General features: G+C 35.9%; 2 protein-coding genes across 2 annotated transcripts in view; one reads left to right on the plus strand and one right to left on the minus strand.

Moving 5' to 3' along the window:
* The window catches only part of CHRM5 (cholinergic receptor muscarinic 5), a 73,626-nt gene extending 67,270 nt beyond the window's left edge, over positions 1–6,356 (minus strand). Inside the window, exon 1 of the mRNA XM_011354861.2 lies at positions 4,752–6,356. The gene's annotated coding sequence lies outside the window, so the exon portion shown is untranslated. The remainder of the gene's footprint in view (positions 1–4,751) is intronic.
* AVEN (apoptosis and caspase activation inhibitor) overlaps positions 1–22,909 on the plus strand; it is a 138,427-nt gene that overhangs the window by 39,356 nt on the left and 76,162 nt on the right. The gene's annotated exons all lie outside the window — the stretch shown is intronic.

Genomic DNA, 22,909 nt, shown 5'->3' on the forward strand with positions numbered 1-22,909 from the left:
GAGAAGGGGGACCTTCTAGATAGCAAGGCTCTAGGCTTTCCATTTCAACCAAACCAGGGTGGATTGGCTTTTGTATGCCTTATGTATCTTGATGTTTTATCTAAGATCTTGTTTGAAAGAATGTAACAGAGCTACAAAGATGATGGGATATCACAGGTCAAAAAATCTTGAGTTGTACACACCAACATCAAATCCCAGATATCTGTGAGGGCCAGTTTAGATCCTTTTTGATTATCGGTGAAGTTCTAGGTAACAATATGATATGGCAAACGTGATTTCCATGTCAGAGCAAAAGTAGAAGGGGTAATTTTGCATATCAAATATGAGGTATTTGCACACCTCATAATATTGTACACTTAGCAGATAGGATCTGTTTGTAGTCATTATTTCAGTATGACTGTTCAGAAAGTTACCTACATTGACTTTTCTGTACTTGTCCTATTTGCTCATTACTAGTGAATTGAATTTGAGATATATTTTAGGATCACTATTCTTCTGCTTGTTTGAGATTGCACTGGAGAATGTATTAGGATACATTTTCACATTCGTGTAACACATCTATTGATTAACTACTCCTGTGCTTACCTTGGGAATAGACTAATGAGATGTGGTCCTCATCCTTGAGGTCCTCACCCATGAGGATGAAGAGTTTAGTAGGCAAGATAAATGTATAAATAGATTTCCAGTGCAGTCTAACAAGGTGTTATAAAAGATGTTATCAAAGTGCCGTGGAAGTTCCTAGGTATGAAAAACTCTTCTGTAGGTATTACCACAGGTTACCCAGACATTATTGCATGCAGAGGACTGTGTCTTTGCTACACATCTGAAGGAAGACATGCAGCTGATGAAGGATTAAATATTAGAGTAGCACTATGTTATGTACTAAGCCTGACTTAGATTTAGGTTATGCACCACCCCCAGCATATTTAGATTATTGCACCAAGAAATTCTGTAAACAGCTAAAGATTTTTATTGGGATAACTGCACTGGAAATTGTCTTTGACTTTTGCTACTCAGAAGAGCACATGATACATTCATACAATGATAATTAATAAGTAGGAAGTGTGACAACAGTGTGACATCAAACCATGGGTCTATAAAAGTGGTAATGTTTTCTGACTGGTCTGGATTCTTGAGTTATTTCACTAAAACCTCCAATACCATGTGAAAAATGGAGGATGGCAGGATCTTCAAACAACTGTTGAATAATAAAATAGTAGTAATTAATCAGTACATAGGACTGGAAAAATGCTTTAAAAATTCTCTCGTATACCATTGTTTCAAGCAAACTAACTATAGATAACAAGATTTCAGCTTGGCTTGTTCATGGAGTTGTTTTTTTTTTTTTACACATAATCTATATAGGCTCTTAGTCTGGGGGGTTAAGATACAAATGACTAATGTTTTGAATTGGGGCTATTGCAGCTAATCAAGGGATAAACTGCGCCTATATTCAGTGTAGAAGGGTTGTTCTGCTTTGTCCTTTGCAGCTAGAGCTGCATAAAAGATAAAAAGAGGAGAGATGGTCTGTATATGTGTATGTTTGTAAGAGGAGTCCTCATTTTGTCTCCTTTGTTGAGCTCTAACTCCCAAATTATTTTTATTATTTTTTGCAAATTTTTATTGAAGACTTTCATAGAACACATTAGTTTTGCTTATTAAAGAGATTCCTCTTTTATGAATTTATATGTCCTTAAAAGAATGTTCATGAGCTCCCTTACCCACCCCCATGTTGCAATACTAGTGTATGTGCCACGTCCTAATTAATCTAAGTCATGGGATCACTTTATAATCTACATTTAAGAGTCTCTTTCTCATTCAGAGAAATTCTTTCCCATTTTGAATGTACTGATAATTTTCTCAATTTCCTGAGTAGCATCAGTATTTCTATTCGAACCAAGATAATATTTTGCACCTGTTCCTCAGTTCTGTAGGTTTCCCTTCCATTACTGTCGGGATGCTTGTTGGTGCTTTCCTCACTCCCATTTTATCTGTGAATTATAGCAACATGATGTTTACTCCTCCTTTTAAATTATTAATGAAGTAAACTGAAATAGTACTTTTATGTTTAGTAGTTGATGCTTTAAAAGTGACAAATGCAATGAAAGCATCTTTCTCTAATTCGATTCCTGTCATGCATCTCTTTAGTGTCTCTGTGATATGACTTGAAATGATAGTGCTCACATCTCTTTTGTAGCTAATTCACACTGAAAGGATATAATCATCTGTTTGATATCACAGTCACTTCCCCAGCTACAGATTGTAATGTCAGAAACCAAAGATTATTCTCTCTCAGCAGGAGGAAGCTGGAGAGGAGATTAATTTCTATGATGAACCATCATCCTTATTCAAATTTGGTCACTTCATGGAGAAAATTAACCATAATAAGGAACAAATATACCGGCTAGTTGAAATATTGTTGAATTAAGCTCAAAAAACTTTCCCATTATACTGGAATGAAAGAAAGTTTTTCAAAAATTCTAAGGAAAAATTTGAAAGTGACAGTATGCAGATAACCGTAAATATTTATTGAATTCGTAGTGCCAGTCCCTTTAAATAAATGTTAACACTTAAAAATGAATTTTAGGGATATTCTAATTTTAGATACAAAACTGTTTCTTGCTATTTCAGACAAAGACAACATGAATCTAAAAAAGTTAACAGACACTAAATGGTGGTATTTTATTTTGACCTATATACCTACTTTTATTTTGTCATAGTTATAGCTTTTGAATGACTTAAAACATGTAGAATCCAAGGATATAGTAACAAATATCTTTGCAAGAATGTTGTAGCCAAAATATTTGCTCCATTTTTATGGAATGAACCAGTGATACACAACCTTATAACTTTTATATATGTGCATAAAATACATCTTAAATTATAGAAACAATTGGGCAGTCATTGAGTACTTCTATGAATGTTCAAAATCTTTTTGTATGTTACATCTGTCAATACAAGGGAAAAACTCCCATAAAGAAACCAAATCTTCAGGTACTAGCATAAAATTACTTATCCATTTGTACCCATGAGATGCTAAAGTTGAAGCAATTTTTCACTTTTTAATACATCTTTGACAAAGTTAGTTAATTGATAAAATTAGCTAATGTTTTAATTTACTTTTTCACTAAAATAAAGAGGAAAATGTAAATTATTCCAAATGACTATAGAGTTTTTTTTGAAAGCTATTATTATATAAACCAGGAATCATTATTCAGAATGGATTATTATACAGAAAACCTTGATTTAGATAGGAAAGAAAATGAAGATTCATTGGGATTGATACTGATCAGGGCTAAAGGTAGGAAGTAGTATCTGTGCTCATTTATTGCCATTTGGAGATAAGTCACAGAAGCAAAGTTCCCAGCCTGATGGGACATGAATCTTTGTGTACATTACAATGAATAAATAAAATCCAGAAGACTTCAGGAATATAATTTTATACCCGCTTCAGTTCTGTTTATTGGAAGCTAATGGTTTAAGCGTAATATCGTTAATATCATATTTTTGCTGAAGTTAATATGAGTTGAAATATTGGTTAATATATTTCACTTACAAAATATATACGTATTTTTGAAGCTTGTCAGTTTACAAAATATATCACAATAAGGAGGAAAAGATGAAAAGAATCCTTAAGGGTTTAGATAAGTTTAAGTAAATAACAATACTTTTAGTTAGGTCTTGTATACAAAGTAAATATTTTGAAATTCCTTAATAAACACTTTCTCTGCAACAAACTGGTACATTACACTGTTACTACTTGTATGTAAATTGCTGCTTTCCTTTGATACTGGAAAATGAGTGAATTTCTGTAATGAATTCAGATACAAAAGACTTATGATAGTTAAGGTTATATGAAAACTAATAAGGTTGAATTTTGGCTAAAAATTCAAGGGAATTAAAATTGTGACAATCCTTTCTGTGTGTGTGTGTGTGTGTGTGTGTGTGTGTGTGTGTTATGTGTGTGTATGTATGTGTATGGACAGTCTCTGTAGAAGTCTCTTTATGGGGTGATTTCTAGGGAATGTCTCAAAGGCACTATACCTTTTGAAATTCTTTGATGGCTTTAGTAGTTCTTTGTATTTTACAGTTTGGACCATTGAATTGAATTAAAGCTTTTGAGGTATTAAAATACCAGGCATCTTTTTGTTCTATTGTTAAATCAGGAAAATGTCCTCATTTAGTCTACTATGAAAATATCCCTAGTATCTTTAGGGTGAATTAACCCCATTCTACCCAAGTGTTACTGTTTTACTTTAGTGTGAATGACAGTGACATCACAGCCTGCTTTTCTTTTGTCATGATAAAAATCATTGAGCTTTGTTCTTTTGCATTAATAGAAGTAATATTAAAAATGAATTAATTTTTCTTTGCTTTACCAAGTGCCCTGGGAAACAAGTTTCATTTGAATATGCTCTGTAAATAGCATCTGTGAATGGCTCTCATGCCCCAATCGGGGCTCTCTCAATGCATTTTTTCAAGCTATTAAATAAAATTGCGATTTCAAAAATGAATACAAAGGTGGGACAAACCCAGTGAAAATTGAATGGGATTATTTGGGTGTTATATAGTTATGGATGATGAGTTTATGTAGCATAAGTAAAAACAAGTGTTTACATCAGAAGGCTTAAATCTGCGTAAAGCTGAAGGGAGAATTGCATAAAATTCAAATCTCTTGGCTCATTCACAGAATCAGCAGGTTTAGTTTCAGTAGTCAAGATATAAATTAATGTTATAAAATTAAATCTTACCTGGCAGTGGTTTGTTTGAAGCTCAGTAATTTTAACTCTGGCTGGAAATAGTAAGCTTCGATACCTGAAATGCCTTCTCTACTTCCTTTCGTGTTTTACCACTGTTTGATTTCTTGCAGTGTCTCTATATCTGTATTCCTGGTAATCCTGTAGCATTAGTTAGGGCAGCATGCAACAGATGAGGATTCCATTTGGATAGGATTATAGAATAGAGGGTGAATTTTGCCTTTCTTTATCTGATAACTGCAGTTGATCTGACCACGGACAACTTGAGTGTTCAGAACTTATTAAAAATTCATTGTATGTTTCAGCAATGAGAAATCCTGGTTCTTTCTATAGATGTTCTACCTTCTGGAAAAGTTCTGTCCATATTTCAGAATTTTACACGCTCCCGAATCAGGTTGCTTTAAGAAATTATCTGGACTAGAAGCATTGATGATCTCTTGTATTCTCTTGCTTTCCTTGTTTTTCCCTTTACCAACTTTTCAGTCCATTAGATTCTTTTCTGTAGAGGATGATGGGATTTCTTCTGTCCTCCTTGTGCTTCTGTAACACATAGTTCTAGTATACCGTTTTTGAATAGAGAGGGAAAAATCCAAAAGGAAGTACAGCTTTATCATTTCTCTGGACAGCGAGCATACTTGGCATGAATGAAGAGCTGATATGAGCTGTTCAAACCAGACAGCACGCTGATGGGATGACGCTGTCATACATAATACACCCATTAATTACTTCTCCTGATGGACAGCAATATGCCCTGAAAGGGAAAAGGAAGGAACAGATGATCACATTTGGTTTGATAGGTGCTCTCTGAGCAAGCAGCTTATCACTGAGAAGTGAATCCAGGAAAAGCTGCAGCTTTGGAATGTGATCAGGTAGAATGGGCTAGAGTTGTTTTGGCAGACAGTTAAGTGACGTATCTTGGGAGGAAAAAGAGAGCTGAGCACAGATTTAGCTGGAAAAAGGTTCCAAAATGCTTTTGAAAATGTTTATTTTCCTCTGTTAGTCCTTTTGGCCAAAAGAAGTACTCTGTAGTTTACCTATGTATTATTTGCAGAAATTTTGCTGAGCTCTTTTCTCATGATATAGTTTTCCCTAGAGGGAAAATAATTTTTTAAAAAAAGTCTTTAAGACATTAAAGTATATCGTGAGTTTTAAAAATTTGTAGCAGGGAAAAGGCCACTTTTTTTGTGAAAGGCACACTTGTTTTTGCATGCCTTTTGGGCACATGCATTTGTTGCTTTGGAATAAAGCGTTATGAGTCATCACTTGGTATAAATTTTAGTAGGGTCTTCATTTTAAAATGCTCTTAAATTAGATGGAATTCTGACTAGCAGTATAAAAGAATAGATCTAGAAATGCCAGCTTTATAATTTTTGTACTTCATTTTTCTACGTGTCCTTAGAGTCCTTTTAGAAGTTTCTGGACAATAGAATGCTTATAAATGTTTTAAAAAGTTATGAAAAATTTCAAACTTAGAAGAAACTATGGAAATATATGAACAATTATAAACCCATTACCCAGATTCAGTAATTACCAATATTTTGACACATTAGCTTCATTTATTTTTTTTAGTTGAAATATTTTAAAGCAAATCTCATTTCACCCTCACATACTTAATTTAGTATGTATCTTTTTAAAGTACAGACATTTCCCTACATGACCACTGTGCCACTATTACACCAAACAATAACAATAATTAAAATTAACAATGGGGTTCATTTTTAATAATTTTTGGGGTTATAAAATCTATTTCAAATTTCCAGTCTATTTCAAATTTCTCATGCCTCAGAAACTATCTTTACATAGCCTTTTTTAAAAAAAAATTAGAATCTAGACAAAGTCCATACTTCAGTTATTAGGCCTTAGAATTTCAAACTGACTTAGATGACTTATGAGAAAGAAGTAAAATTTAGTTTTATAGTGGTCTTCTATACACATTTATAATATGAATATCTATGTAAGAGAACATATCTCTAGAATATTTTCTTGAACTTTTTTTCACTTAAGATTATTTATCATACCAAAAAGGATTATAAATTGTATGTGGTAACGAGTAACCATCAGTTAGGTTCATTGATTTCTCTAAGTTTTTCTTGACTTGTTCTGGAGCCCATAGTTCAAGATTCTGCCCCAAGATACTGAGGCTAACTTTTGGGATGGGCAAATTCAATCAAATACATTCTGGGGCCAGTTCTACTTTATTGCTTGAAAAAGACCATCTCGCTTGTTTCTTTTATCAAAACAGTAGAACATTGCTATAATACTCCAAGTTTTAAACCAATGATTATTAAGCCATTTCTCAACATTTGAATGTGACTGAGTTCTGTGAAGATCTAAAAAGAAGTGAAAAATCATATGGCACCATTGTGTTCGTGAGGACCAGTGACCGTAATGTAATTATATATGTTATATAAATCATTGTATATTTTTTCCAATAGTATGTGGGTTTTTTTTTCCTCTGAATGATTATTAACCTATAAGATTGGAACTCCCAGATTCTTTCTGAAAAAGCAAAACATTTGGCTGTCTATTTAACTTTTCCAGGAATGCAATAACAGGTCCTGAAATAACTTCTATGCTGCACTCTCGTTGAAATTCATTCTCATGCAGATTCCGTTTCTTCCCTCAGCCGCCTCCATCTTCCAAGCTGGCTAGATGAATGAGAATGGGGAAGGAGAAATATGGGGAGCCATTAAAAGGTCATGGATGGAAATTATACCGAGGCACAAAGCCACTATGTAAGACCATGCTCCCATTTCTATGAAGGGGTGTAGAATGCTGCTCTTCAGAGGTGTTCATATTGTGTCTCCTGGCATATCTCATGTAAGGCATGATTGTTTGGTAGCTTTATGCACCACTTTTTATGTTCTTATATTATGCCTTGTCTCTTAAACGTTACTGAATAGAGAGTGTACACATGTGTTTATTACCTATATATGTGCTTTATTGAAAGCTTATTAAGTAGTTACTGGCTATAACCATTATATTCAGATAAACTGAATAGAAAAAGATGAACCAAAATGCTTCTATTTCTGAATTGTCTCTGTAATTTTTCTTAGCATTTAAAGGTGGGTATTTTGCAAATATGCTGGTTCTACTAGAGACCATTGTATGGCTGGTTATAGAGAGAATTAGAATAATAGATTACAAATATATTTTGGGTGCATGTCCTCACCGTTTCAAATCATTATCTCCCAGAGCACTAGCTATAAACTGAATTAATAGAAAAACACTGATCTAAGCAGTGATCTATAGAGTTCTAAACCAAAAGTAGGTGACCTCTGCCATTGTGAGAATCACTTTTGTTTAAGATTTTGTTCTCGGTATCTCTGATGTTGATCTTGTTTTTAGAAAGCTACATTTAGTTTTACTTTCTATAGGGTGGACTTTCTGCTTTGAAGCAAAGAATTGTCTGTGAATAACACTTGAGAGATCTAATTTGTCAAGTAGCTAGTTGGATGCTATGCGAGGATTATGAACTACATTTGTACTTTACAATAAAAAAGTTAGGAAACAATTACTTTCCTTCAGATGTATCACATTCAGTTAAATAGATTGCATTTTTATCTTCTTATTTGTTTGGACTTGTTTTATCTTTCATTTTTAAACTTCAGTTTTTTACTCCATCATAGCATTCACTTGTTTCACTAATCTTTGGCCTTACACTGTGTCATGGTGTTTGGCCCTTTTCAACCCATTCTCTTTCAGATTTTGACTTCTCTTAGTGAACTGCAGATAACCACTAGAGGTCTCCAGACCACACCTTAGAAAGCTCTGATTTTATAGGCACACCCTACAAACTGGAATAGATTGTTCCCCAGGAGATCAATTACTAATATTTCTCATTAAATATTTATTAAGTTCTTTTATTCCAGATCCTAGACTATGCTATGTCCTATGGATAGATTAAAAAAAAAAAAAAAGAAAGGTTTCTGCCCTCAAGAACCCTGCAGTCTAGTGGGAACACTCAAGTATGAGCACATGGTCACAAAACTGCTTGTTAGGCATAGCCACCTCATATACTTTTAGATCCCAGCTTTACTCAAGTCCTTTAGACTTCCAAGTTTATCAGATTTCCACTAATACTCTTGAACTTTTCTGTAGCTCTTCATCTGTAGTGAGATCACTTCTGCTTTCTTGATGAGCCTGATACTTCATCTTCATTAGGCTGGCAAGGAGCCATTCTTTGGAGCAAATAGGATTATTCAACTAGGCTCTGGTTTTTGCTTTCTGTTGCTCTTCTCAGCAGCTCTAGGTGTCTAATCTTTAGGGAAGCGCTTCAAGAGTCAGCCTCTTCCAATCCTAGGGAACAAGGCAAGCCCCACAATTTGGGACCTTTCATATCCATTTTGCTTTATATGAGAGAAATTTTTAAAGGAAGGAAGGATGTGTCCCATTTGTATTTCTTGTATGTTAGGGCTGTTTAAATAGAGAAGTGTCTCATGGAACATGCTTGTGGACTTATTGAGTGACCCATGAAAGATCCCTAGTGCAGTGCCTGGCACATAGAAGGCAAATAAGTGCTCAATAAATGTCAGCCGTTGTCATTATTATTATAGAACTTCATTCTAGTGCTGGGAGAGACTTCAGAGAAAATTTAGTCTAACCACACAATATGTTTTAGTGTTCTTTTCGTTTTTCATATAGGCTGTATAACTGCAGTTGTCTTTAGTGCTCTCTATTCCATATTAGGAGGGCCAAAATTTTGACTATTACCAGCTTAATAATTATACAGCTTCATAAGAATTTTTATGTGGGTAAATATTTTGAACTAAATGGAAATTTTCAATTTTAAAAGAAATTAAGGGTGAAGTTGGGAAAGCATTAAACAAAATATCTTAATATAAACAGTGATGATATAGAAAACCTGGCAATTTGTTAGTCTCTTATCTGTAATAAAAATTCCAGTGGGAATTCTGAAAATAGTAGATTAGCGACCCTCTGGATGGTAGATCTATTTTTAAAAGTGTAGAATTCTTGAATACTTAAGTGAAAGAAAAAGTAGTTTGGTTTCAGAAATATATAGGTATATGGATGAATAAAAACAAGTGGGTTATATTGTAGATTAAAAAAATATGTTGATAAAGTTTATAGCTTAAAGTTGTCAAAAAAAGAAATAAACGAAGCCACTTTAAAATGGAGCCGGAGCTGCCATGTCAGAGTGACTATCTTTGTCTTATGCCTCAAATAATTGGAACTGTTGCAAAGATAATAAGAAAATAGATATTTTGACTACTGGAATGAAAATTAAAAACATTGTTTAGAATTAACATCACTATATGTTATCTGTACTAATAGAAATGCTGTGCTTCTATTGTAATTTTTCCCCTTCTCATAAATACCCATTACCTTTGTCTCCTAATCGGAATGCTACTTGGACTTCTGCCTGAATCAGTGAGTCCCGAATGGCTATTCTTATTGATCTCAAATAAATACTGTTGCTTCTTGCTTTCAAAGGCCTTTTTATTTTAAGGTTGACAAAGTCTACTTAAAAAAACATTAATAAACAGCTAAATATATAAGTAACTTTGGGGACCTTTAAGTGAACAGGCAGTTGTCTGAATCAGCAAGAGAACTACAGGAATAGACATCAGTTCTCAGAATGGAAGAGTTTCGGGGATCCTCTAGTACTAGAGACAATTTCCATTTAATGTTTTTATAAATTATTTGAAAGACAGGTAAGAGGAAAGCCCCTTGATTAGTTAGTAGTATATAAAGCCATTAGGGATAAATTCTAGGGTAGAGCTCTATGAGTCTGAGAAATGGTAGGTGCATTTTAGTGTGGGTGTGAATAAGTGAAAATAATCTTGATAATACTATGTATTGATATATAGTAAAATGAAGAGGAAGTTATACAGGAAGGTTTTAATCAGGAGCATGTCTTAAACATAATTTGTTTTCTTAAGAAGTCTGAGACCTGTGTGGTATGGTAAGAAATGAAAAAATTGGTAGACAGTAAGGAAATTATTGTGACAAACTAAGCAAAATGTGATGGTTTTTATCGTAGTCCACAGACTGAGTGGCTTAATCAATAGGCATTTGTTTCTCATAGCCCTGGTGGCTGGGAAGTCTGAGTTCAGGTGCCAGCATGGTCAGGTTCTGATCTTCCTGCCTTGGAGATGCCTGCCTTCTTGCCGTGTCCTCAAAGGGTAGAGAGAGGAAGTTCTTGTGTCTCCTCCTCCTCTTATAAGAGCAGGCTCCATCAAGGAGGCTCCAATTTCATGACCTCATCTGAACCTAATTACCTCCCAAAGGTCCCACTTCCTAATATCATATTGGAGGTTAGGGATTCAACATATGAATTTTGGGGGCACACAGACATTAGTTCATAACAGTTCCTTAGACTAAGGTAATAACAGAAAAGGAAAGAAGTAGGTAAATTAAAGGAATATTTTGGAGTATAAAAGCACTTGCTGATGAATTGGGTGTCTGCGGATGATGGAGAGCAAAGAGTTGAGAATGACTCAAGAGTGTCTCGAGTAACTGGATGAGGATGCCATTTGCTGAAATTGGAGAAGCTGGATGAGGTACAGCTTTGGGAAGGGGATGATCATGAGAGAGAACATTGAACAAGGTGGGCTGTGGAGGCATGTGAAAGAATAATGTATAACCGTTATATATGAGAATTGGTATACTCTTGTATGTTATCCTTGTAAATAGGTCTTTTATGTGATGGTTTTTAAGACCACTTTTTTTTTTTTTTTGTCTCCACTGTTTATATGCAGCACACACTCATTATAACTTCTCTCCTTGTAGGTATTCCAGGGAGATAGGAAAGGAATTGATAAATCAATCTTCCTGTATGGGGTGTCCTTGAAAAAACCACTCTAGGAATAAATATGGTGTACTCCTCCATGCCGCTCAAATCCCAGCCTGGTTTCTTTAAAATCTTCTATGGTTTTTGACATGTTCAGATTCTCTAATTTAAAAAAATTTCTTGGTCACGCTGCCTCATAGTCAGGAAGGGCTGTTCTCAGATGGTCCAGACACCTCATTTTCTAGATGAGAATGCTGATCATCTTCAAGGTTGGCATTTACCCAAGGATGCAGATCTTGCAACTGGTTAACAAGTAGATATGTTAGAACAGTAGAACCCCAAGAATTGGAATTCCAGCCTATAGTTCTTTCCATGAGACATACTATTTACTTCTTAATTTATCTCATAAGAGAAATTCTTATGAATAATAAGAGAAATGAAATGTGTTTTATAAGAAATGTGTTTGATGTGGTAAATCATTATATTGTTCTGTAGAGAGATTTCATATTTCTAAGTTGTTAGGATTGATACGATAATCCTCAGTCAAACAGGTTAGCACCTAAACTATCTGCGTTGTTCTAGGCACTGGACAATAAAGGTGACTAAGGAGAAACTCTGCTCCCAAGCAGCTAACATGGTAGAGGAATACAAGTTTATGAAAGCACAGTGTCGTCCTTAGTGTGATAATTACTAAAGTATTTGTAGGATCAGAGAGAAAACAGGGCTTGCAGGCAGGGGGTCGGGGGGAATAGCTTGGAATAGCTGGTTTCACTGGAGAGATAAGGGGGGTTTCTAGAGGAGGTATGTTAAATTGAATTGGGGATAGACATTGGTTAGGTGCTCTTTGAACCCCTCCACTAGAGTCAATTTTAAGAAGCCCATTTTATTTTATTTTTTGTTTATTCAGAAACACTAACAGGAGGCTTATTGTGTGCTATGCAGAATGTAGTTTGAATGTAAGTGTAAAACATTTTAAATATTTCTAATGGGTGTGGAAATCTGCTACACATACAGACTCCCTCTTTCTCTTTTTAACCCGAGTATTCTAGTTGCCATAACAACCTGATTATGGTAGTGCATTTGCAACTATGGTCGAGGTTGTGTCAGCAGTTCTATTCTAAGCTGCAGTTTTCAGGATTTTAAAATTCAACGTCATATTCACTGACATGACATATAAAATTCCATCTATCTGTTGATTTTATTTTCCAGGAAAGCTAGATACCCAAAAGTCATTCTCCTTTCCCTCACATTGAAAAAGTCCATATAGTCAGTGTCCAGGATTCTGTTTTTATTTGTGAATATGCTATTGCTGAAAGAAACCTCCATATCTAATCAAAGTCTCTTATTTTATAATGGGGAAATTGAGGCTCTGAAGGGTTAGATGACTTGCCTGAGGGCAAATAATTCAACAGGAATTTGGCAGTTAATATACTAGCACACTGCTGGTGTTCAGCATCTCATGCTTAGTGAACTTCTTTGATCTTTGGTTCAATCTCACAAAGACATACCTTTAATTTATTTAAATATGTGTCTCTTTGTACATTTGATGTGTGTTCTTTCTGGTATTCTTTTGTCACACACAGTCTGAATTATAGAAATTTGTTTATACGTCTCTCCGGTTTCCCCTAAACTGAACTTCTTGAGGTCAGACACCATGCTTTGGCCCTTTCTCCAGCATCCGCTCAGCCTCTTCTCCCTTCTTGCTCTAACTCCAGTTTACCTGGCTTCCGATCTTTTTACTTGTCTATTTCTAGTTCTTATACCTAACTGCCTGTTATTGGTTTGTTATAGTTTGACTCTTAGCACTCTTTCTCATGAGAGCATGAGAGGAGGAGATGGTGAAAACGGAAGTGGTGAAAGGGAAGGAAGATATTCTAGGCAGAGGGAGAAACACATGGGAAAGTCTGGGAACTCAAGAGAGCTTGATGCTTTGAGGGCTGTTGTTTGGGCTAAATTGTAGAGAGTGGTGAGAGGGTAGAGATTAAGGGGCCTGACGATGTATTTGTACTGGACTTCTTGCTGAGGAATTTGCACATTATCCAGTAGTTAATAGGGGTATATTGAATGGTCATAAGTAGGGGAGTGATATGAGATTGCCTAGAACTACTGGCCTTGACGACTGAAACTGCATGGAAAGAAAATTGAGGCATAGGTAGATATACATTCTCTGAATCAGGAAAATGTGAACAACAGAGAAGGGAGCAATTAATTCTGCTTGGGGTATGATGATAGGGAACTTTTACAATAGACGTAATGTTTCAGCAGGATTTTAATGGGTAGTTGGGATCACGCTAGGCAGGGAAGTGGGAGAGATTGCATTTGAGAGGTGGGAAATAGCTTGGACAAAGCACTGGAGGCAAGATAGAACATGCTCGACGTATTAGGAAAATCTCGACTGAGCCAATGTTGGTGCAGTGTAAGGTCCAAGGGAGCCAATGACTTGAGACGAGACTGGATGTGTTGGGCTATGAGCAGGTCGCTAAAGGTTTCTCGTGCCTCACTAAAGAGTGTAGAGTTTATGCTTTCGATAGATAGAAGGGAGCCATGAGTCTTCAAAAAAGAAGCAAGAAGACATTGAGCTGACATAGAGAAATAGTTCTGGCAATTTAGAGATTGAATTGGATAAGGAGAGAGGTATGCTGTGCTACTAGAGCAAGTCAAAAACAAAGGTATCTGTTGAAATAGGGTGCTGGGATTAGAAATAGAGGGTAAGAGTTGGAGAGAGATTTCATAGGTAAATTAACCAGATGTGGTGATTGACTGCAAAGAGCAAAGGAGTGGAAGAGGTCTTTCATTCAGTCTTCTAGGTGGATTATCTTGCCATTTATCAAGGTAAGGAAAAACAGGAGGAGCTAGATTTGTGTTAAAGATAATATTTAAAGAATTATATCCAAATTTTAAAAATTGAGGTATAATTTACTTATAAAATGCTCCTATTCTAAGCAAACATTTTGAAGAACTTTGAGAATGATATATACCTGTTTAATCACCTCCACAAACAAGATATAGAGTAGGGGTTCTCAGCCTTAGCATTTATGGATGGCTTGTTAAAGTGCAGACTGCTGCACCCACCCCCAGGGTTTCAGATTCAGTAGTTCTGGGGCGGAGACTTGAGATTTTACATTTCTAACATTTCCCAGGTGCCGGTGGTTCAGGGACAGCATGTTGAAAATTGCCGATGTAAAACATTACCATTACTCCAGAAAGGCCTTTCTCTTCCTCCTCCCTCTTCAGGGAACCATCATGGTTTGAGTTCTATCACCATGATTAGTTTGCCTGTTTTTGGATGGCATACAGATGGAATTATACAGTATGTGTTCTTTTATGTCTGGCTTTTTTACATGATATAATTTTGAGATTCACCATGTTGCATGCAATTTATTCCTTTTTATTGCCGAAGAGTATTCTATCATTTGGTTTAGTTCTACTGTGGGACTATTATGAATAAAACTTCTATGCACATTTATGTACAAATCTTTTTGTGACCATATGTTTTCATTTCTCTTGGGTAAATAACCTAGGAATAGAAATGCTGGGTCATTGGGTTGATTTATGTTCATTTTCTGAGCAATTGCTATATCATTTTCCATAGTGGTTGTAAATGTAACTAGCTGAATTGTGATTAAATGTTCATTGACTCTAGTGAGGTTGCTAGATATTGACTAGACTGAAAGATTTTTGTCAAAGAAGAAAGGATTGGGTGGACAGGGAAGCTTGGCAAAATTCCCCTCTGGAACACAGCTAATCAGCAGTGATACAACTCTTCTCCATACCCTAAGGTAATTTATATCTATGCTTGGTTTTAAAAATGTGGTGCACTATTTATTCAAAGAATGTTAAGCAGTTACTATGTGCTGGTCATGTAAGAGTACATGGGTCCCAGTACCTGCCCTGAAGAGTTCACAAGTAGAGTAAATTCTTGTATTTTAAGAAGGTGTAAGACAATGCCTTAAGTGTAAACTGCTCTTAATTCTAGTTTATCTCAATGTCATTATCCCAGAAATCCTAAGCACCAGGCAATCATGACATAAGCAAAAAACCCCAAACTGAAACACTCACTCCAAAGCATTTCAAATCATTGGAAAAAAGATGGATTTGTCAATCAATGATGTCGATCCAAACAGAGTTACCATCTGGGAAAAAAAGTGAGATTCAAACCTCATACCAGGTAACAGGATAAAGTGGGTCAAAAATTTTAGTGTAAAATAAACTCATAAAGGTTTTAGAACAAATCACTGACAAATTCTTTTCAAATGTCAGAATAGAGAAGATCTTTCTATATATCACACAAAATCTAGAAACCATAAATGAAAAGACTGTTAAGTTTGGTTATCGAGAATGCCTGTATTTTAAAAACCATAACCAAAGCCAAAAGCCAAATGATATGCGCACGGAGGTGGGGCTTGGTGGGGAGGATCATAACTTACATTAGAGAACTGATTTCCAATGTATGCAATGAGTTTTAACAATCTTATTAAAAATGAGCAAAGGCTTTGAGCAGACTGTTCACAGAAAATGCAAATGGCTCTTAAACATGTGAAAAAATGGTCAACCCACTCATAAGAGAAATGCAAATTAAAATTAAACGGAAGTACATATTCTCAGTTATCAGACTGATGGAGATCAGAAAGTTTAATGAGACACCATGCTGGCAAGGATGAGGCTGGGCAGTGTTGGGGAAGGGTGTTCGGGATGAGAGAATAGAGCAGAGAGATGGAGGCTGAAAAGCAGGGTCAGTAAATTGGAACAGGGCAAGGAAAGTAGGGGCAAGCATGTTGACACTAGCAAGGAGTGACAGCAGCAAACTCTAGTATCAGAAAAGGAAACAGGGAAACTAGACACATCAAAAGCAATAATTAAATTATTTATTACTATAGATGCCAACAGTCCTACAGGTATGAGTAACCCAAAAGTGTCACTTTATAATTATTGATCAGAGTCACCAAAGGTTACATTATGACCAGCATTTTCCATTTAAGAAAGCATTAAAATAGAATTTTAAATTAAATTTAGCACATTAAATAAGTGATAAAGATAGGTTTTTTTTCAGTTATCTCAATTTAATGTTTAGAGAATACTTTGTATTTGAAGATGATAATAAATGAAATACATTTCAACTGTTTTAGTTGCTTATTGCTCTTCTCTTATGATGTGTTATGTCACTGAATGTTTAGGACAAAAGAATAGGTAACATAATTTATGATTGGGAGAGAAGTGAACTACTAGTGCTTGATTTTGAAAAAGCCAAGTAATATATGTAGTTTAACAGAATGATACTTTTACTTTTAATTCCCATTTTATCCCCTCCCCCCATATTTCTTATCCTTTTACTTTTGCTTCCTTGCTCATTTTATTCAGAATTCTAAAATTCATGATGCTTTATTAAATGAAGTTACTGTAACTCTTCATGACTAGTTTAGTATTGAAGCCAGAAGATTAGATCAGATAACTACTTGAGTTGCCTTTTGACCTAGGATGTTATTTTGTGCAGTACTCCATGGTTTTAAGCATTGTTCATTGTGGAATATGTCTTCAGATTTTGTAAGTGTTAGGGGCAAGTAAGGGACCAAATATTTAATGAGATTTTTGTCTGCTTACATTTCTAACAATGTAATTATGTGCTCAAATCAAAAAGCTAATTTACATTTTTCTTCTCACAATTTGGTCGCTACCTAGATTTAAAAGAAATTTAAAAATTTAATCTTATGCTCAAGTATATTTCAGTAGTCCCTCTGAGTCACTAAGGCAAAAGCTTAAGCAAAAAGATTAATTTAATAGAGCTCTTTGAATGCTGATCAGCATAGACCCCATAGGATTTTCCAATAGGAAAGACTTTTAGGTGCTGTTCTTTTTCTTTCTTTCTTTCTTTTTTTAATCCAATGATGTTAAATAATTAGTATCCTATATGGTATCTGAAAAATTAAGGGTATCATTTTGTATTGGATTGTTGGACAGATAGTCACTGTCCAAGATGTCTTGTACTCTTTGCAGTGCAAAACAGTAGGAAAGATAACTGATAATTTCCAGGGGTCCTTTCAGTGACTTATCTAAGAAAACCTAGTGATGGAGAAATGTTGATACTGATAATTTAGGTGTCATTCATCTCAAATAAGAGTGAGTTCGTGAGACTAGAAGTAGACAGAAAAGTTTTGTTTAATAATACTAGGGTACTTGGGAATCTATTTGAGTCCTTAAAATGTTGTGTTTTGTTCTTCAGCTCCTTATGGATGAGAATCATGTCAAACTTGGTGTTTTTGTGTGTATGCAGCTGTCTTATCCGTGTTAGGCACTCAAATGTAGTTATTGGCTAATTGACAAGTTTTTGTCTATATTGTTTTCCTCAGTTGGACAATTTCAGTCCCACACCTAGTTTAACCATCTCAGAAAATTAGGTAAAACTGAGTTGTTATGCAAAATTCTAATGCATGTTTAATCTCTATTTTTTCATTGATGCTGTTTGGGGAGACATTTTTTTTTAAAGTAAAAACGGTTCAATAATAAAGGGAATTTAAAGCCTTTCAAAAAATCAATAAAAATTTTTTTTGCCATGGAGTGTGTTGATATCTGACTCTGGAAGAGAAAACATACTGAAATAGCGATGAATGAGACTTAATTTGTCATTTCCCTCTAACCAACAAATATGACAATGTTATAAATTATGGACAGGTATCTATGTAGACAAGCAAAGTAGGATGAATTTAGGAGTCACCTTCTAATAGTTTAGGGAATAAGTTTCAAGGTATTTTGCTGTCTTCTCAGAACTTTGCCTCTTTCAACTCCCCCTAAATGCTAGACTGAACTTTTTCTTTATTGATGTGTAAAACAGAACTGACTTATTTTTCTAATTGAAGATAATGTTAATCCCCCTCCTCCTCTTGTTTGTGAGCTGCTGTTATCTATATAGCCACCTTGGTACCGACTCATTTCTAAAGCTAAGGAGGCAGACAGAATTTTGTTCTAAAATACATCTTTTGTTACTGCAGCCACATGAACCCTGGGTTATCTAGAGATCTTGCTCTTGAAATTGAATGGATTTTTGAGCTCTAGAGCTGTTGCTTACTTGGATGGAGACAGTGAATTGTGTGTGGTAGGTATTTAAGAAATTAATGTTTGACATTGGTCTTACCTGGCTTTATAGATGGAGTTGAAAATGATTTCTCTGAAGAATAGAAGCATCCCTCTTACTTTAGACACATTTTTGCTTTGCAGTCTACCTATGAAAATTTCTTCCTGTGCTGTTACGGACTCTAAACAGTTTATTGCTCATTCTAGTAATATCTACTGAGTAACACTTTTGGGACACTGCTAGGAGCTTGGGGAGGTTGGTGGGGGTACAAAGAGGAACAAGACTTGTTTCTTGCCTTTGAGGAGCTTTCAGGCTAGTAATCCCAGCTTGTTCTTTGCCCATACCAGATACATATGTGTCTGGCTACCAGTATTTTCTGTAGTGGTTTCTTGGAGTTAGATGGGAAATGAAGCTGGAGGGGCTGGCAGGCTGGACCTTGAGTTTTAACCCTTTTACTTAATCTTCCTGTTTTCCACTGGAGCTCTTCCATTTCATCTCTCAGGTATACCTAGCATCCTGAGTCTAGATTTCTTCCACTTCCATGGTTCTAACCTCATCTGCACAATAGAACCACCTATAGAGATTTTGAAAATACAACCAGCCACACCCCATACTAATCAAAATTCAGATTAGAAACTCTGGGGTGGGACTCACGTTAAGTTTTCGAAAGCTCTCCAGGTGATTCCAGTGTGCAGCCCAGGAGGCGAATCGTTGCTTCAATGGATCCTTCTGTCATCTGGCCCTTACCTCCATCTCAGACACCCTTCGCCTCTACATTCTCATCTACCCCACCATGTCAGCTGTTCGCCTACCGAGTCAGCTGTTCGCCTACCGAGTTTGCTTCCACCTCGAGGTCTGAGTATCTAAACCCCTGTGTCTGGAATACTTTTTCCCTGGATATCTGTACTTCTCCTTTCTTTCAGATTTTTGCTCTGTAGCAAGAACCACACCACACTCCCTGTCCCCTGTCCTGCTTCTCCTTGCTCCATAGCAGCCATCACACGAGATCTGTTACAGATTCACTTACTTGCTTCACCCTACTAGAACAGAAGCTCCAGGATGGCAGGGCCTTAGCTTTGGTCCCTCAGATTTTGGGGCACCTAGGACTAAGCCAGGCTCAGAGTAATGGTTTGCTTTCAGTTGAATGAATCTCTGGAGAAATTTTTCTGCTGGCATTGGAGGAGAAGGTTGGTTATGTGATTGTGTCATATTGGGCAAGAAATCTGGGGAGTCTAACTGGTCTAGGAATTTCTTCAGCCATCCTTCCTCTTTGCAGCCATCCATGTACCCACACATTCAGATACCAGTGCCTCCCTTCTTAAGCCTTTCTTCTGGGCTGCCTTTCCTAAGTTCACATGATTACCGCTGCCAGGTCAATTCCCCCACCCTCCCCCCGATTTGGCTGCTATTATCTCTTCTCTCTGTCCTTATGGATTTAGGCTTAAAACATATCTTTAACAGTTACTTAAGTGAGAGTTTAAAAAGGAGTAGAGGTGACATTTGTATGCAGTCCACTCTCTCTAAGCAGAAGTTGGCCCTTTATTTATTCCAAGTTCATTTGCTTACAGATTAATTTCTTCCATGAATTTATTGAATATCTACTCTGCCAGGCACTATGAATAAAATATAAAGTTCCTGCTGTCACTGAGATTGTGTCTTAAGAGTTAATAAGTGGTGAATTTGGATGAAAAGGATGAGTTCTTTTTATCGTTCTTTCAACGTTTCTCTAAGTTTGAAATTATTTTAAAATAAAGAGTTTTAAAAAGTGTGTCACTCAGGGACTAAATCGTCAAGAACCTCCTATTCTATGTCAGAGATCCTGAAGGCTTTGTGAACTACTGAAGGTTTTAAGCAGGGGAGCGCCATGATAAGTTTTGGAATTTAGAAAGATGAATTTTGAGTGTAAATTAAGATGGGTTTGAGGCACGTGGGAGTAGAGGAAGGGAAAGCAGGTAGGAGGCTTTTGCAGTAATTCAGAAATGATGAAGGCCTAAGATGAGACACTGAGGATGGAGAAAAGCAGCTTTCTCCATAATGTCCATTTAATCAGATTACCTTGGAGGTGAAGCTGTTTCTGTGGTAACATAACCCACCAATATACCATTATTAAGGAAAGTGAGCTTGTTCTTGTAGACTAAGTGTCTCTTGTGGTTGTACCCAGAGATGAAGTACTAGGATTTATAACAAAATTGACACTGCAGTATACAAAAAGACCTACCGGAAAGTAACATGGATGATTACTATTCAGGGGATAGCTCCGTGTGCTGTCATTACGAGACATTGCCCAGAACCAAATTGAATTGATCTGATAGATAAAATGTTGGAATTTGTACCAATACATTTCTTTATAGTTATCTCAGCCATGAATTTTCTGTTATATTGGGTTGCACTTTTCTATTTCATTGGACAGCTTTTGCTCTTGTTGCTATGGAGAATCTGTCCCTGCTATGCTAGGCTAATAAGTACCTTACAGGTTCTCTGTATATCTGCCTTAATGGAAGGGCCTTTGTCAGTTTTACTTCAAGTGTTTCTCTTTTAACAAAGAACTTTTGGTTACTTGAATGTTTTAAAATTTATTTTGACTTCCATTCCACATGTGGATATACTGTTCTTTGTGCTTACTGTTATGGGAACTTTGTCTAGAGAAAACTACAGTCCAGAGAAATCCCACTTTTTCTCCTACAGTGTAGCAATTAATTGAGGAGAACTGCAGATCTGGTCAATTTATTGCACAGATAATAGGTTCTCAGCACTGAGCTAGGTACAGTGGGTTCCTCTGACCTGCTCATGGCCAGCGGTCATGGCCTTATTAGTGTTAATAGTCTCTTGCGGTTCCCACAGTGCAGTGACTTAATAACTGCTGAATTGAGCAGAGGATGTGAGAGAAGCAGGAGGTTTTGTCCTGTGAGCCACCTTCAGGGCTGCATGGGGCTTTAGGCAACTTCATTCAATAGGTGTCTGTGTGTGCTCAGGAAACATCACATCAGTTTTACCTGAAGATTTGGTATAAATGAAGAGATTAAAAACATTTTTTGAAATTGTGTTAAAACCTCCCACATAACATGAAATTTACCATCTTAATCATTTTTAAGTGTATAGTTCAGTAGCGTTAAGTATATTCACATTGTTGGGAAACAGATCTCTAGAAGTTTTTCATTTTACAAATCTGAAACTTTATACTCATTAAACTACAACCCTCCTAGTCCCCCTTCCTCCAGCCCCTGATAACCACCATTCTACCTTTTGTTTCTTTGAATTTGACTGCTTTAGATACCTCGTATAATTGGAATCGTGCATTGTGTCTTTTTACAACTGTCTTATTTTACTTAGCGTAACATCCTTATCATTCATCTGCGTTGCAGCATATGACAGGATTTTCTTCCTTCTTAAGGCCGAATATATTCCATTGTATGTATATATTACATTTTATTTATCCATTCATTTGTCAATAGACATTTGGGTTACTTCTGCCTCTTGGCTTTAGTGAATAGTGTTGCTATGAACATGGGTGCGCAAATATTTCTTTGAGACTCTGCTTGCAATTATTTTAGATATATACCCAGAATAAGGTTGCTGGATCATGTGGTAATTCTATTTTCAATTTTTTTGAGGGATTTCTGTACTGTTTTCCATTGTCACAACATTTTACAATCCCACCAACAGTGCACAAGGGCTCAAGTTTCTCCACATCCTCACCAACACTAAAACATCTCTTTTTATTTAAAACAAATGTATACTATGGTGTTGGATCTTACATTTCAAATGAATTTTAAAGGCTAAATAAAGACTTCAAATAAATTTTCATTTTGTGATAGATCCTTTAACAAAAGGAGTACTTTGGCGGAAACATAAGAGAAGCCGTGAATTATAAAAGAAATCCTCAGGATAATCTGGTTGAGGAGAATTCATGCACATACAGGAAGAAAACAAACATCTTCCCAAAGCAGTGTGTTACAAAGTACAGCTTCATCTTTAAACACTTAGTACCATAGACATGTAGTATCAGAGTGAAAACTTCCTGGAAGTGATACTTCAATGGGAGCATTCCAAGTTCATTTGCTTACAGATTAATTTCTTCCATGAATTTATTGAATATCTACTCTGCCAGGCACTATGAATAAAATATAAAGTTCCTGCTGTCACTGAGATTGTGTCTTAAGAGTTAATAAGTGGTGAATTTGGATGAAAAGGATGAGTTCTTTTTATCGTTCTTTCAACGTTTCTCTAAGTTTGAAATTATTTTAAAATAAAGAGTTTTAAAAAGTGTGTCACTCAGGGACTAAATCGTCAAGAACCTCCTATTCTATGTCAGAGATCCTGAAGGCTTTGTGA

This window comes from Pteropus vampyrus, unplaced genomic scaffold (genome assembly GCF_000151845.1).
Source record: "Pteropus vampyrus isolate Shadow unplaced genomic scaffold, Pvam_2.0 Scaffold19, whole genome shotgun sequence".
Taxonomy (NCBI): Eukaryota; Metazoa; Chordata; class Mammalia; order Chiroptera; family Pteropodidae; genus Pteropus; species Pteropus vampyrus.